The sequence below is a fragment of the Salvelinus sp. IW2-2015 genome, linkage group LG16, assembly GCF_002910315.2.
Source record: "Salvelinus sp. IW2-2015 linkage group LG16, ASM291031v2, whole genome shotgun sequence".
Taxonomy (NCBI): Eukaryota; Metazoa; Chordata; class Actinopteri; order Salmoniformes; family Salmonidae; genus Salvelinus; species Salvelinus sp. IW2-2015.
The window spans coordinates 7334172-7350717 of NC_036856.1; the positions used below are offsets into that span (position 1 = coordinate 7334172).

Consider the following 16546-nt stretch of genomic DNA (forward strand, 5'->3'; position numbering starts at 1 on the left):
GTTCTTGATGTGTCTATTAAGATTTTACTGGTGGTGGGTTTGACTGTACTTTTGTTAAGTGATTTAAAAGCAGGCAATGATTGAAAGGCTGATTCGCCTGGCCAGTTTCTGGGATACAGTACCAGTCAAACGTTTGGACATACCTACTCATTCCAGGGTTTTCTTTATTTTTTCTATTTTTTCTACATTGTAGAATAATAGTGAAGACATCAAAAATATGAAATAACACGTATGGAATCATGTACTAACCAAAAAAGTGTTAAACCAATTCAAATTGAATATTTGAGATTCTTCAAAGTAGCCACCCTTTGCCTTGATCACAGCTTTGCACACTCTTGGCATCCTCTCAACCAGCTTCATGAGGTAGTCACCTGGAATGCATTTCAATTAACAGGTGTGCCTTGTTAATTTGTGGAATTTCTTTCTTTAATGCGTTTGAGCCAATCAATTGTGTTGTGACCAGGTAGAGGTGGTATACAGAAGATATCCCTATTTGGTAAAAGACCAAATCCATATTATGGCAAGAACAGCTCAAATAAGAAAAATMAAATGACTGTCCATCATTACTTTAAGACATGAAGGTCGGTCAATCCTGAACATTTCAAGAAGTGCAGTCGCAGAAACCATCAAMCGCTATGATCAAACTGGCTCTCATGAGGACCGCCACAGGAAAGGAAGACCCAGAGTGACCTCTGCTGCAGAGYATAAGTTCATTAGAGTTAACTGCACCTCAGATTGCTTCCCAAATAAATGTAGACACATCTCAACATCAACTGTTCAGAGGAGACTGCGTGAATCAGGCCTTCATGGTCGATTTTGCTGCAAAGAAACCACTACTAAAGGACACCAATAAAAAGAAGAGACTTGCTTGGGCCAAGAAACACGAGCAATAGACATTAAACCGGTGGAAATTTGTCCTTTGGTCTGATGAGTCCAAATTTGAGATTTTTGGTTCCAACCACCGTGTCTTGTGAGACGCGAGTAAGTGAATGGATGATCTCTGCATGTGTGGTTCCCACCGTGAAGCATGGAGGAGGAGGTGTGATGGTGTGGGGGTGCTTTGCTGGTGACACTGTCTGGTATTTTTTAGAATTCAAGGCGCACTTAACCAGCATGGCAACCACAGCATTCTACGGCAATACGCCATCCCATCTGGTTTGGCTTAGTGGGACTATCATTTGTTTTTCAACAGGACAATGACCCAAAACACACCTCCAGGCTGTGTAAGGGCTACTTGACCAAGAAGGAGAGTGAGTGAGTGCTGCATCAGATGACCTGTCTTCCACAATCACCCGACCTCAACCCAARTGAGATGGTTGGGGATGAGTTGGACCACAGAGTGAAGGAACTGCAGCCAACAAGTGCTCAGCATATATGGGAACTCCTTCAAGACTGTTCAAGAAAGCATTCCAGGTGAAGCTGGTTGAGTGAATGCCAAGAGTGTGTAAAGCTGTCATCAAGGCAAAGGGTGGCTATTTGAAGAATCTAAAATATAAAATATATTTTGATTTTTTTTAAACACTTTTGGTTACTACATGATTCCATATGTGTTATTTCATAGTGTTGATGTCTTCACTATTATTCTACAATGTAAAAAATAGTACAGAAAAACAAACTTGAATGAATAGGTGTGTCAACTTTTGACTGGTACTGTACATCAGCAAAATAACTTTTTAAGGATCAATTAATTCACATGGCGTATTTAGCATGCTAATGCTGTAACTATGTACCGTGCATTCGTAAAGTTTTCAGACCCTTTGACTTTTTCCTAATTTTGTTACGTTACAGCCTTATTCTAAATTGCATTACATCGTTTTTTCCCCCTGTTCAATCTATACACAATACCCCATAATGACAAAGCAAAAACATMTTTAATTTTTTTGCAAATGTATTAAAAATATAWMAATGAAATATCARATTTACATAAGTATTCAGGCCCTTTGCTCAGTACTTTGTTGAAGCGCCGTTGGCAGCGATTACAGCCTTGAGTCTTCTTGGGTATGACGCTACAAACTTGGCTCACCTGTATTTGGGGAGTTTCTCCCATTCTTCTCTGCAGACCCTCTCAAGCTCGGCCAGGTTGGATGGGGGAGTGTCGCTGCACAGCTATTTTCAGGTCTCTCCAGAGATTTTAGATCGGGTTCAAGTCCGGGCTCTGGCTGGGCCACTCAAGGACTTTCAGAGACTTGTCCCGAAGCCACTCCTGCATTTTCTTGGCTGTGTGCTAAGGGTCATTGTCCTGTTGGAAGGTGAACCTTCGCCCCAGTCTGTGAACCTYCTCCAGAGCGCTCAGAACTTCATCAAGGATCTATCTGTACTTTGCACTGATCATCTTTGCCTCGATCCTGACTAGTCTCCCAGTCCCTGCCACTAAAAAAGTATCCCCACAGAAAGATGCTGCCACCACCATGCTTCACCGTAGAGATGGTGCCAGGTTTTCCCCAGATGTGAAGCTTGGCATTCAGGCCAAAGAGTTCAATCTTGGTTTCATCAGACCAGAGAATCTGAGAGTCCTTTAGGTGCCTTTTGGCAAACTCCAAGTGGGCTGTCATGTGCCTTTTTACTGAGGAGTGGCTTCCGTCTGGCCACTCTACCATAAAGGCCTGATTGGGGGAGTGCTGCAGATCTGTGCCTCGACACAAATCTGTCTCAGAGCTCTACGGACAATTCCTTRGACCTCATGGCTTGGTTTTTGCTTTGACATGCACTGTCAACTGTGGGACCTTATATAGACAGTTGTGTGCCTTTTCAAAATCATGTCCAATCAATAGAATTTAACACAGGTGGACTTCAATCAAGTTGTAGAAACATCTCAAGGATGATCAATGGAAACCGGTTGCACCTGAGCTCAATTTCGAGTCTCATAGCAAAGGGTCTGAATTCATATGTAAATAAGGTATTTCTGTTTTTTTTGTTTTTTTAATTTATAGATTTGCAACTATTTCTACAAACCTGTTTTTGCTTTGTCATTATGGGGTATTGTGTGTAGTTTGATGAGGAAAACATTTTGCTTAATCAATTTTAGAATAAGGCTGTAACGTAACAAAATGTTTAAAAAGTAGTGGTCTGAATACTTCCCGAATGCACTGTATATCTGGTCTGTAGGGTTGTTTGTTGCCATTCAACTCCAAGGCGAACAGAGTTCATCTCTAGACCGAGGGTTAGCCGGCGTTGTATTGCACACACAGCAAGTCGTGCTCTCTATCTGGGGCTGGATTTCAAAAGGTTACTGCCTGCAGCCTCTGAAAGGAAACGAGATATGTGCAGTTAGAGAGGGAAAATAATGTGACCTTTTTACCTTCATCTAATGAGCACATCAAATGTTTGTCTGATCACAGAGGTCTTTGGACTTTCGGCGGTCATGAATAAACGATGAACCAGTTCACCCTTACAACGACTRCTCTACATTTTCCCATTTACTTTTTAGTAATTTAGTGGACACTCTTATACAGAGCGTTAGTGCATCCATTTTAAGGTAGCTAGGTAAGACTATCACAGTGATAGTAGTTGCGCCGTGCGAAAATCATAACAAGAAAGCTTAATTTGAAATGCTTTTGTGGCTCTTTTTTTGGTGTGCATGCACCGGTTAGGTGGTGTGTATCATGCGTACACAACCGGTTCCCTTCTCATTGAAGACCGCAGGGGGTTGACRGTAAAATACCTTTTTAATGGACAATGCGGGCTGAGGCTATGCAGATACTTTGCCCTTTCCTGACATTGGAGCTAATGCACACGTGTCACTGGCGCTCACACCATAGAGAGGCGCTCGCTATTTGGCAGCTCCTTCATTACCGCTTCACCTCCGCTGCTGCCGGCTAATATTTCACTGATGAAAGCTGGAGGCCAGARGCAATTTGTCTGGTGAAATCCATACATTCAACTCTTAAATCTCAGTCAAGTGGCTCACGCTCACTCTTTTCCCCTTGGCYTAGGACGTTTTGATTAGCCGGGCATTTGAACCAATTCAGACGGTTTAGGGAAATGGTTTTCTATGGCTACGCTGGGTAACACATTTTTTCTTATTTTAAATCAGTCCCTTCTCAGACTGGTGTTGAGCATGCAGAGAGCTGTGGCAGCCATTTTGACTTGCTCTCAGATGACTGTAGTTGTTACTGGTGGCATTTAGCTTTGTCCCTTTCTCTCTTTCTGACAGCCCTGCTGTGCTCGACTTTCTCTTAAATGGCAGAAAGCTGAGGAAGGAGTCTGGGTGTTTCTGGGGTGCTTGGTCGGTTGATCACCTTCAATGTTCGGTGGTGCTCGCCCTCACCTGGCTCTCGACATGGCTCAGTGGGTGGCGGTTGCTTAGCTGCTGATATAGGCTTCACACACAGCCTTCAGGAAAAAACTACACACCACACACACACGAGACACGAGTCACACACACACACACACACAGGGCTAAAGTTAGCAAGGTGCTGACTTGCCGGYTTGAGTTGAGGCTAACGGAGTGAAAGTTTAACTTGGTTATTATTCCATGGAGGGTATTTTTTAGCCTATTTGTTAGATCACAGAGCACACCTTTTTTAAGCTTTTTCTTCCAGGAGGTCACATTGTCAACTGCCCCTGTGTTTTCCTCAACATCGATATACCCGGAAGTCTGATCTTATTAGCTCGACCTCTTGCTGTGGTTTATGCTGCTCGGTTGTCTCTTCGACACATGCTGTCCCTCGCTCGCGTCAATCACATTGGAAACCTACCGGCATCCGTCTTTACCGTTGCGTTACGTGGCTGAGGTTTGTTGTGTTAAGTCAACACATTGCCATATATCAGTGTTTCTCTTAAACCATTCTTTGCCCTTTGCCTCATCCCTCCCTCTTCCGGCATATAGCTTGCTGCCAGCCTTTCATCCATATGCATGAAGCCCGAACCAAGAGGACCCGCTGAATATTCATGGACAAACCCTCTCTATGCCGACRGTATTATGAATTCCCTTTATTATTAATCTGTGCAGCTGCAACGCTGCTGCCGAGGAGGGTCGCCTCGCCCTCCCATCAAACGCACTCCTGGTGAACCGGCAAGGACGGTGTACTCGCGAGGATGAACACCTGCACCCCTCTGAGAGGTGAGGCGGAGATGCCCTCGAATAAAAGATGAGCTATTCACACCCCTCGTCAGAGACAATGGGCCTTTTCCATGCCTCCCATACAGCTGTAATGGCTACTCTGCATAAGGGGTTGGGAGCATCACCCCTCACACACACACACCACACAACACCACACCACCGCCCTAATGCATTTTAGATGGGGCAGCTCTGCTCTTTTAAAGGCTTTGGAGTGTGTTTAACCAAACAGGTGCTCGACCCCTCCACCCCCCCAACTTTGCACGAGTGTCTTGGTGGTGAAGGAGCAGCTAGTGGTTAACATTAGGTGACAACTGTAACGTCGGAGCCACTTCAGGGTCGTCTGTACCATCATGTCCACTTGACAAGAAGAGAAGACATCCTAACCCCAGGCACTTGTGTAGACCTGAGAGGATTGGAAAGTGTGATCCATCTGGAGGGAATTCCACCTTACGCTGGAGCTTTTACCGAATTCCTTATACATATGCAGTCTTTTCACATCTACGCAAAGTGCTAGGGGTAGGATCCAAGGATTACTTGGATTGGGAACAGTGGCACTCATCTCAGACCACTATGTTAAAAAAACGATTGTTACATGAAACCGTCACGGCTTCTCCTTGATTGTTCCGCCACGCCAAACTACCGTAACCCTACGATATCTGCAAAGTCGTGGCACATTCAAAGGATCCTCCCGCGTGTGTGTGTGTGTGTGTGTGTGTGTGTGTGTGTGTGTGTGTGTGTGTGTGTGTGTGTGTGTGTGTGTGTGTGTGTGTGTGTGTGTGTGTGTGTGTGTGTGTGTGTGTGTGTGTGGTGTGTGTGTGGTGTGTGTGTGTGTGTGTGTGTGTGTGTGTGGTGTGTGTGTGTGTGTGTAGCTAGTGTTTGTGTAAGCTAGTGTGTGTGTATTTGCGTGCCGTTCCTCCCTACTGCTCCAGAGCGCTGCTGACGATGGCAGATGAATGGCCTGCGGTCTGTTGACGCTAACGTACACCGACAGCTGCCCACTCGTTGCTATTAGGCTGGTCGCATGCCCGCCTCGCCAACTAGCGCCATCTGGATGCCCGTGTGGGTTATATCAGAGATATGCGGGGGGGGGTTGTGTTGGCGTGAAAGCCTACCACTATGTATACTACAAGCATMTATAATGTAGTAGATGGCGCTAGGTTACTGTTGTACCCAGCTGGGAGGTTTTTGAACAGTGTTTTTCAGTGGTGATACCCTGCGAAGTGGGGATATGACTGTTTGCGTGTCGRTGTCAGTGGTACGAGATGGAAGAAGGTTTGAAAACTGCCTGGGAAAATGGAAAGAAACAGACCTCACGAGAAAGGCGTGTTCTCATCGTTGGTTGCTGGGTTGGACTTTAACTAGTACCCTCTTTACTGTGTACTACGTAGCTTGCGGAAAGCGACAGAAAGGGATACTATACGGTAMTGGACTACTAAATGCACTATTGCGCCTAAAGCATAGGGTACTTTCCACTCTTCAAAAGTTGGATTCTGGCAAATAATGCATTTGGTCTCAAGTGTATCATCTGTCTTTTTCTGTTTTGTCTGTAAGCTCAATTGGAGAAAAATAACTTACAGAATCTCTCCCCTCTAGCACAATGCCATCTTTATGACTATATGGCTACCTCACTTATGAAAACCCATTTAGGCCAATGTWATTATTTGGGCACTGCTTGCTTAGGGGAGAAGGCCAGTGTTACAGATATGGCTCTAATGTCCATATCTTCACAATGGAGTTTTCAAAATAACTTTTGGGGGATCGTGCCGGGACATGATGATATTTCTAGCCTGATGAGATTTGTTTTGTGTTGGTGTGCACGTGAGTGTGTTTTTATATATATATAAATATATACAGTGGGGCAAAAAAGTATTTAGTCAGCCACCAATTGTGCAAGTCGCCCACTTAAAAAGATGAAGAGGCTGTCATTTTCATCATAGGTCAGTTCAACTATGACAGACAAAATCCAGAAAAGAAATCCAGAAAATCACATTGTAGGATTTTTTATGAATTTATTTGCAAATTATGGTGGAAAATAAGTATTTGGTCAATAACAAAAGTATCTCAATACTTTTCATTGCCAACAAAGGGTATATTAAAGAGGTCAATGTTTTCTGTAAGTCTTCACAAGGTTTTCACACACTGTTGCTGTATTTTGGCCCATTCCTCCATGAGATCTCCTCTAGAAGCAGTGGGATGTTTTTGGGCTGTTGCTGGGAAAACACAGACTTTCAACTTTCCCCAAGATTTCTATGGGGTTGAGGATCTGGAGACTGGCTAGACCACTCAGGACCTTGAATGCTTCTTACGAAGCACTCCTTCGTGCCCGCTGGGCGGTGTGTTTGGGAGTCATTGGTCATGCTGAAGAGACCAGCCACGTCATCTTCAATGCCTGCTGAGGAAGGAGGTTGTTCACTCAAATCTCCGATACATGGCCCCATCATCTTTCCTTACACGGATCAGTCGTCCTGGTCCCTTTGCAGAAAAAGCAGCCCAAAGTATGATGTTTCCACCCATGCTTCCAGTGAGTGAGTGGTGTGTGGGGGTGGCATGCATCAGCTTCTTTGTCCTCCAAACACGCGAGTTAGTTTTTACCAAAAAAGTTCTATTTTGGTTTCATCATGACCATATGACTTCTCCCATATCTCTCTTCTGGATCATCCAAATGCTTGTCAGCAAACTTCAGACTGGCCTGGACATGGTCTGCTAAGCAGGGGACACCTTGTGCCTGCAGGATTTATCCACTGGCAGGCGTAGTGTGTTACTATGGTCTTACTGTTGGTCCCAGGTTTCTCAGGTCATTCACAGGTCCTGCCGTGTGGTTCTGGATTGCCACCTTCCTCATGGATCATTTGCCCCACGGGTGAGATCTTGCTGGAGCCCCAGACCGAGGGCGTTATCAGTGGTCTTGTATGTCTTCCATTTCTAATAATTGTCCCAACAGTTGATTTCTTCAAACCAAGCTGCTTACCTATTTGCGATATGCATCTTCCCAGCCTGTGCAGGTCTACAATTTTGTCTGGTGTCCTTACAGCTCTTTGGTTTGGCCTTGTGGAGTTTGGAGTGTGACTGTTGTTGAGTGTGTGGAAGGTGTCTTTTATACTGATAACAAGTTCAAACAGGTGCCATTAATACAGGTAACGAGTGGAGACAGATGAGCCTCTTAAAGAAGAAGTTACAGGTCTGTGAGAGCCAGAAATCTTGCTGTTTGTAGGTGACCAAATACTTATTTTCCACCATAATTGCCAAATAAATTCATAAAAAATCCTACAATGTGATTTTCTGGATTTTTTCCTATTTGTCTGTCATAGTTGAAGTGTACCTATGATGAAAAATTACAGGCCTCTCTCATCTTTTTAAGTGGGAGAACTTCCACAATTGGTGGCTGACTAAATACTTTTTTGCCCCACTGTATATTATATAGCTTTGCCCCCACAGTGTGTCAGTGCGGATGCCAACCTCCTTCAGGATCGGCCCTAACTGCCAGGCTTCTGTGCCCTGCCTGACTGTAACAGCCCCCCCCCCCCCCCCACCCACATTGTGCCCACCCACCCACCTCCACAGGGTGGGGGGGCCAACTTTAAGAGAGACAGACAGATAGAAAACCTAGAGATATTGAGATGTGGGGGAAGAGAGAGGACATTTTGTTAACAAGGATCGTGGCGATATAGAGAGACCGAAAGAAAAGACAGAGAAATGCTCAGCAAAAAAGAGGCCGGTTGATAGAGCGAAGAGATTGGTGACAGAGAGAGCACATCGTTTGTAGACATCATGTATTTGTATCGCTATATTTAAAAATATATACAGGGGGAGAACAAGTATTTGATACACTGCCGATTTAGGCAGGTTTTCCTACTTACAAAGCATGTAGAGGTCTGTAATTTGTATCATAGGTACACTTCAACTGTGAGAGACGGAATCTAAAACAAAAATCCAGAAATCACATTGATGATTTTAAGTAATTAATTTGGCATTTTATTGGCATGACATAAGTATTCGATACATCAGAAAAGCCAGAACTTAAATATTTGTGTACAGAAACCTTTGTTTGAATTACAGAGATCATATGCGTTTCCTGTAGTTCTGACACAGGTTTGCACACACTGCAGCAGGGATTTTGGCCACACTCCTCCATACAGACCTTCTCCAGATCCTTCAGGTTTCGGGCTGTCGCTGGGCAAATACGGACTTTTCAGCTCCCTCCAAAGATGTTTCTATTGGGTTCAGGTCTGGAGACTGGCTAGGCCACTCCTAGGACCTTGAGATGCTTCTTAGAGCCACTACTTAGTTGCCCTACTGATGTGTTTTCGGCTCTCGTTGTCATGTGGGTGAAGTTAGCGCAGACAAAGCGCACTAGCGCTCGATGCACTGTCACATACCCGCCAAAACTACTTTCTGTAGGGAAGGAAGAGGTTGAGTTAGCCAAGAGGTACTCTGCTCTGCGAAACTGGCACTCGCATCGCAGTACCTCCTCACACAAATTTGTGGACAGCGCTTCTCTGTTCCGCGTTCTCGAGTCACAAAGCGACACCCACTAAGCTAGAGAATGATGTGCTTCCCGTCACAAAGAGCCCTCATAAGCGACTCGGTGGCATGTGTCATCAGCGGTTACCCTATCTTACATTACCACTATCCTAACAAAATCAGTGCCAGATGGGACTGGTGAAATCTAGACCTGATACGACGTCACAATTTTTGTCTCATTCACGAGGGAACACATGAATACCTTCTCCCATTCTCACTCTGGAGTCATCCATAAATATACAGTTGGCAAACTATCTCTATGAGCTGCACGAGCGAGTAGACGAGAGCCTCTTAGTCTCATGTCACCTGCGTCTTCAATGCAGGAATTTATTTAATTCCAATGAAGCACAGTGGAAGGATTGGTAGTTTCTGACTCTTACTAATGCGTTTTTTCTTGACTGTTCGAGTGCCAGCTGTTACTTCCGATCATGTAGCACCTCAAGTCCTCACGTCGTTATTCTGGGCCTGATACCTCAGCACATTCACTCCATGAGCATTGTTACAGCGCGCAACGAGAAGGTAAAGAATCTATTGCTATGGAGAAGTCCCGTACATTCGAGAGATGGTGACCTAGTACACAGTCATACTCTCAACCTCCTTCCCTCTTTATTACACAATTTGAGTGACAGTCTAAGCTAGTGTGTTTATGTCGTACTCTAAACCGATATGCTGCCTTGCACAACTCCATATGTCCCTGTGGTAGACCCCTCCTTGCCTGATGCACGGTTGCTAAGACAATGTTACCGCACTCAGAGTTTTTCGTTACACCTGAACAGAGCTCTCCCGGATTGTGGCGCCCATTAAGTGAGAAATCCCAGTGGTGTCTGAGAGTCAGGTTTTGACACAAGTTCGTAGTGTGTGGTACAAAATGAGAGACGCATGTCCACCTTTACACACAAGAGACTGGTGTGTTACAGCTGTAACCTCCGCTGCAAATACGTGGTCTCTACAAACGAGAGTTGATGCCTTTTTGTGGTACAGGTAATGAGGTGAATAGTTATGCACACTCAAGTTTTCTGATTATATATGTACGGAGTATGCTTTCTTTGTATAATGTGCACAAAAGTAACAAGATATCTGTGAGTAGTCTCACGCGAATACTCCTCGTTGGATAGTGAGTGTTAGGCTCTACTGATTGTGACTTGAATAGTCAATTCATGCTCTATAAACAAATGCGCACCCCCAATAAATCCTCAAATTATTATAATTACTTACGAGTATTTGTAATTCTGCGAACAAATTTATATTGGAGGTGGGAAGATGTCCGCCTCAACTTGACGAGTTGAAGGTACCTATGATAAAAATTACAGAAGCCTCGTATACATGCTTTGTATTATAACTTTCGCAAGCACGACTTAGTGAGAACAAAAGAGTACACGACTAGGAATCTGTTGCCAAGATTGGTAAACTCATGCGATACCTAGTATTCTCATCCGACGTGTTGTTGGTAGATAAGTGACTAGTTATTTGAGCTCTCGCTAACAATTTGTTCAAGCACGCTTCGGAGTATTGAAAGGCATGATTGCCTGTCTTCGAGTGTTGACTACAGAGAGTAGAGCCGTTATGCAATCCTATAGATGTTGACTCCGCTCGCATATGATAGCGCATTTGACCTTAGGATATGATTCCGTTTCTTGCTCTACTCTCTCGCTTCGGTTCTCGCGTTTTTCACCGCGCAAACTCCTGAGTGCGAGCATGACTAGAGCTATAAGACGCCGACTGTAACTAGCCGGACAGACTTCAGTCTTTAGCGCCGAGTAGATACAGATCCTGATGACCGATCGCTCTCACCGATTAAGGGTCTCATTTTGCGTAGCACAGACACCAATTAAGTAGATGAGAGCAGTGGAATGGGGATCATTAAATGTCAATTAGTTTATAATGATTTCGAACAAGCATATGACGAGACCATGACGGAGACAACTCCCCTCCAGCCCAGCCCTCATGGCAGTGAGTCGGGCACCTCTATCATGAATATCCTCGAATACGGACTAGTCAGTGCGATATCTGAGCCCTTGCACGCGACCAGCGCGCGGCTAGTCGAGGGAATATGGAGTTCTAGACGCTACCTCACGCCCGCGTATACTCTTGTCGATTCAGTACCCTGCGACGATTGTCACACACACACACACACACACACCACTAGCGAACACTCAGACACCAGTACACCGCCTCGGGCGGTCCTGGAGCGCGATTCCTTCTAAGCCACCAACGATATTGAGAATAACGGGAACGTGGGACGTGCTCCCCCTGGCTGTTTGACTGCGCGCGAGGGTTGCCTGAGAACACGGAACCAGTACCTGATGTGCTGCCCCATAAATAGCGCTGATGTATACTGTATATCCTATTGATAGTTGCTTCAACCACATTAGGTATGCTTAAAACTAAATATGTAGCACACACTCCACACCAACGAGCCAGTCCATGAAGGTGGTTCATCCACGCGCTCTCTATCTAGCTTCTAACGGCCTGTATTACCTGCGCCCTGAACCTGCTTATCTTGCTATGTCCCTATCTCTGTGTGTATCACAAGAAATCCATTAGCGATCTTTATTGTACTAACATACCAAATCAACATTGCAATGTCCGCGGCACCCAAAATCGATCCTGTCCAGACGGGATGACTACGACAACTCGATCTCAGGAGATGTTAATCTCACTGCACACTGTATCCTTCTCCCAATTCCCTCGGATCTAAGTGCGCGGAATTTTGTAAGTCGCTCTGGAATAAGAGCGTCTCTAAATAAGAATACCTATGTCACGTCTAATACTGTACATTTATACGTGACAGTACCTCAGCACTATCAAATACACAGCAGATAACTATACTACCCAGAGGAGCTCTTACATAAAACTAGAGACTTAGAGCCGGCACGACGTGCGAGTTCTGAACCCCGCCCCCTGTTGCAACTGGCAATGTCCCGTTGGAACTTTCTCGTCGCGCCACCGACCCCCTCCCAGGTGTAGTGAAAATATAATACTCACCCAACCCGAGGTTAGATACACAAGCTACATCCAAAACAAACCCTATCCAGCTTACGCTATGAGTCTCTCAATCACGCGTGAGGGGATGACAAAGACTGCTGAATATTTTGGTATCAAATAAATATAGTATTTGAGCAGCATTGATTTTGTACCGAAACTTGCAAAGAGTAATAAGCTATATATATATTAAAAATAATAAAGCAAATATAAGTAATATATAATCCTGTAGGTGCTGTGTAATATATCTGGTTCTGTAAGCTAACATCTCTCTGAAACCCCAATTGGAGCGTGTTGTAAGGATGTCCTCGGTATCTCCTTGCGTTGCCAACTTTATGTTGTCCTAAACTAATTAAAACACACAAAGAATCAGCACTCTATAGTTCTATATAACCATGCACTACAAAACCCGTGGCTTCCTGTGTGTAACACCGATAAAGAACCGTGGGTGTCATGTGAAAACCTAACTCACAGCTAAAAAAAATGTAAGGAAAGCAATCCAAATGGAATTTGATATACCTAGACTTTACGGCAATTGAGTGAACACTCAAGTCTTGACGGAAATCGATATAAGGCCGACACCCCTTCACCCAAACTTACTTAAAGAGTCCTATCCCTGAATGTCACAGCAGGCTGATGAATTGGTGAGATATTCCCGCATTCCTGATAACCAACAACACCACACTTACTACGTAAATATTATTGTAGACATTTGGTAAGTGTCAAATTGAGAGCTCTTATGAAGTACAGAAATATCGAGAGAATTGAAACCAAATACAGCGTCATTCTCACTTGTTTGCCCTCCTTAATTCAAGCAGTGAGTCTCCACACTCTCCCTCTTCATCTACGACAACAGAAAATGTACAGAGGGCCCACAGGTGTGGCGAGGAGCTTCAACAGGCTACCTGTTGGTGTGTAGCAAAACAGGAGAAATAACGTTACGACTGGCGAATGAAGAAATAGTGAAGAGAGACGCGATGATTTCCCCATCCACCTCTGTCCCTCCACCTCCTCTACACCACCATCTCAGGTTACGTGCGTTCCATAGTCTCAACACAACAAAAGCAATATTTTTTGGGTCTACACATCATATTATAGACTGTTTCTGTCCCTGTGGGCACCAATTAGAGCCTTATAGCGTCTGGAGAGCCGTTATCTGGTACAGCACTATTGAGAGTATATCAGCTCAAGAAATTTAAGAGCACGACAGGGGAGTCGTATTTCTCATACTCCCATGCGAGGAGGGACAATAATGAGATTTGATTTGATTCTACAATGGTTGGACGACTAGGACAGAGAGGACATGGATTGACACACTGGGTAAGGATTGAGGGCAATAAGGAGTTATCTCTTTGCAGGCAAGAGAGGACCACCTTGGGGCGATACCCTGTGTTATCCAAGAGAGAGGGAAAAGTGGATGTTGGTGTAGTTTCAGCACAGATCAGGACGCATGCGTATTTAGAGAAAGCCAGATAGGAGGTGCAAATGCGAGCGAAGAGCTCCAGCTACACGTATGATTCGACATGAGATACCACTTATTAACAAGCAACGCCTTATTTTCACCTAATTCTCTCATTCTGAAAAATTAAACCACAGAGGGAAAACATTAGTTCACAGAATAACTAGTTAGCTTATCTTTCCCCTAGTCAGCTACTTGGCTTTCGACGTGTGGCGTGCGTGTGCGCGCGAGAGCGCGTGACCGGGAGTCTTAGCGATGAGACAAAGATAGTAACTAAGCAAGTATGGAGTACACACGATGACATTGGGGAGAAAAGGAGGAGCGATGGAGGGAGAGGGAGTTGGTGAGGGAGATAATTCACAAACACAAAATAGAAGACACAAGAAGCAGAATGATAGTTAATGTAGACAACTAAGGTTAGGTAGACTAGATAAAGTGATTGAGAACATAGAGAACAGCAAGCGTAGAGACAATTAGCGACAGCGAGAGAGTGTTACGCGAAGGGTTTCAGGGTGAGAGAGCAACGAGTATAACTTGAGAGGTATGAGAGGGAACGGCAACCGTACGTATCAGTACTGATAGGAAGGAGAGGGAGTAAGGTACCTCTCTTCGACGCAAATAAGACGGAAGATGCACACCGGTAGTCAAGGGCATAATTGTTTGTTGTAGTAATGCTGTTCGTGTATGCCGATGTTTAAATAGTGTTGGAAGGATAAAGAGTAGGACCAATAATGAGATGGATGGGTAAGGACATGTGCGACCATAGGCCCGATGATTAAGCAGAACACGTAGGGCCAAGTGATGAGTGCTGGTCTTTTGACCACGGGATATGAAGATAAAGGTGAGAGGTCGACACCTGCAAGGTGTATGAGGTGTGGTAGCGTATTCTCAGGAGAGCTACGGCTAGAGGTAAAGAGCACGAGAGAGTAAGACACTCTCGGGTCTGAATGGGACTAAAATGAGTGAACGGAGGCCTGGCGTAGTAGAGTCACATAGAGCATAGGAGAACCGAGAAATGAGTGTGAGAGTGGCATTTACTCCAGGTGCTAGCAATTCGCCTAGCATAAAGGGCTTCCTTTAGTCAAGGGTCTGAGGTATTTCAGAAGAGATTTTACTGTTAACCTTATAACGGGAGGAATGTTAGACATGAGCTTGCATGCGTACTACCGTAGTGTATATAGGCCGAGATGTCCGGGTGGACCTTGACGAGACGTAGGGCCAATACGGCTGACAAGACGTACGTATGCGGCCACAAGACGCGGGCCTCCTAATTGTCCCCTAGAATTTCTAAGCAAACACTGGAGCTGGGCTTTCATTCCTATAGATCTCCCATTTTTATGGAATGTCTGCCTACTCATGTGAGAGATTGCAGACTCGGTCTCAACCTGTTAAGGTGGCTTTACTGAAGACTTAAATCTCTTACAGTAAGATTCATAGTGATTAAGTGTGAAGTCTGGCGCGCCAGGAGGTGTGCAAGCGGGAGATGAAGACGGAGAGAAGGGCGCATGCGAATGGGGGAGAGAGCCGGGAATGAAGGAGCGACAGAGGAAGCGGAAACCCGACCTGTGGCATTAGTCGAGGAGAAGTAAGGGCAGGAGAGAGCCTCTGCGGCTGGACCAGGAGAGAGCGGGGGTATCATCCTGCTCGTCTCCAGCATGGGATGATGCGTGCGATGCGTCGGCGATGAGCCTGTAAGCCCGTGAGATTGGAGGCCAATGGAGGGGACGATGATATGGGCAAGGAGAGCGGGACTTACTGGGGTGAGCTGAAGGCGATTAGAGTCAGTGCCTCGGCGACATTGAGTAAGAGGGGTAAGGGGTGGGGGGGCGTCGACTGACATGGGTTGAGTTACTGACGTGATCTTCACTGTCTGGTGTTGGCGCCCCCCCTTTGTTTGTGCTGGTGTGGTGGAATCGTTGTGATGGGGCTATACTCTGCCTTTGTCTCAGGATTGATTAAGTTGTGGTGTTGAAGATATCCTTAGTGGGTGCGGGGGCTGTGCTTTGCAAAGTGTTTGTGTGGCTTATATCCGCTTCCTGTTCTGGCCCGTCTGGGGGTATCATCGGATTGTGCCACAGTGTTCTCCTGACCCCTCCTGTCTCAAAGCCTTCCAGTATTTATGCTTGCATAGTTTTGTGTCGGTGGGGGCTCAGGGTCAGTGGTTATATCTGGTTAAGTACTTCTCCTGTCTGATCGGTGTCCTGTGTTGAATTTTAAGTATGCTCTCTCTGAATTTCTCTACCTTCTCTCTTTCTTTCTCTCTCTCGGAGGAACCTGAGCCCTAGGACCATGCGTCCAGGACCTACCGGCATGAATGACTCCTTGCTGTCCCCAGTCCCACCTGGCCTTGCTGCTGTTCCGAGGTTCAACTGTTCTGCCTGCGGCTATGGAAACCCGTGACCTTGTCCAGCCCGGACGGTGCTACCTGGCTCCCCAGACGGCCTGTTATTCAACTCTCTAGAGACCGGGCAAGCGAGAGCCGCGAGGGAGGCTCGAGGAGAGGTAGGAAGAGAGCGCGACGG

The 16546-nt window shown here is 45.5% G+C and overlaps 1 protein-coding gene across 1 annotated transcript in view; it reads left to right on the forward strand.

Annotated features, from left to right (window-relative positions):
• LOC111975913 (rab GTPase-activating protein 1-like) overlaps window positions 1-16546 on the forward strand; it is a 179181-nt gene that overhangs the window by 91899 nt on the left and 70736 nt on the right.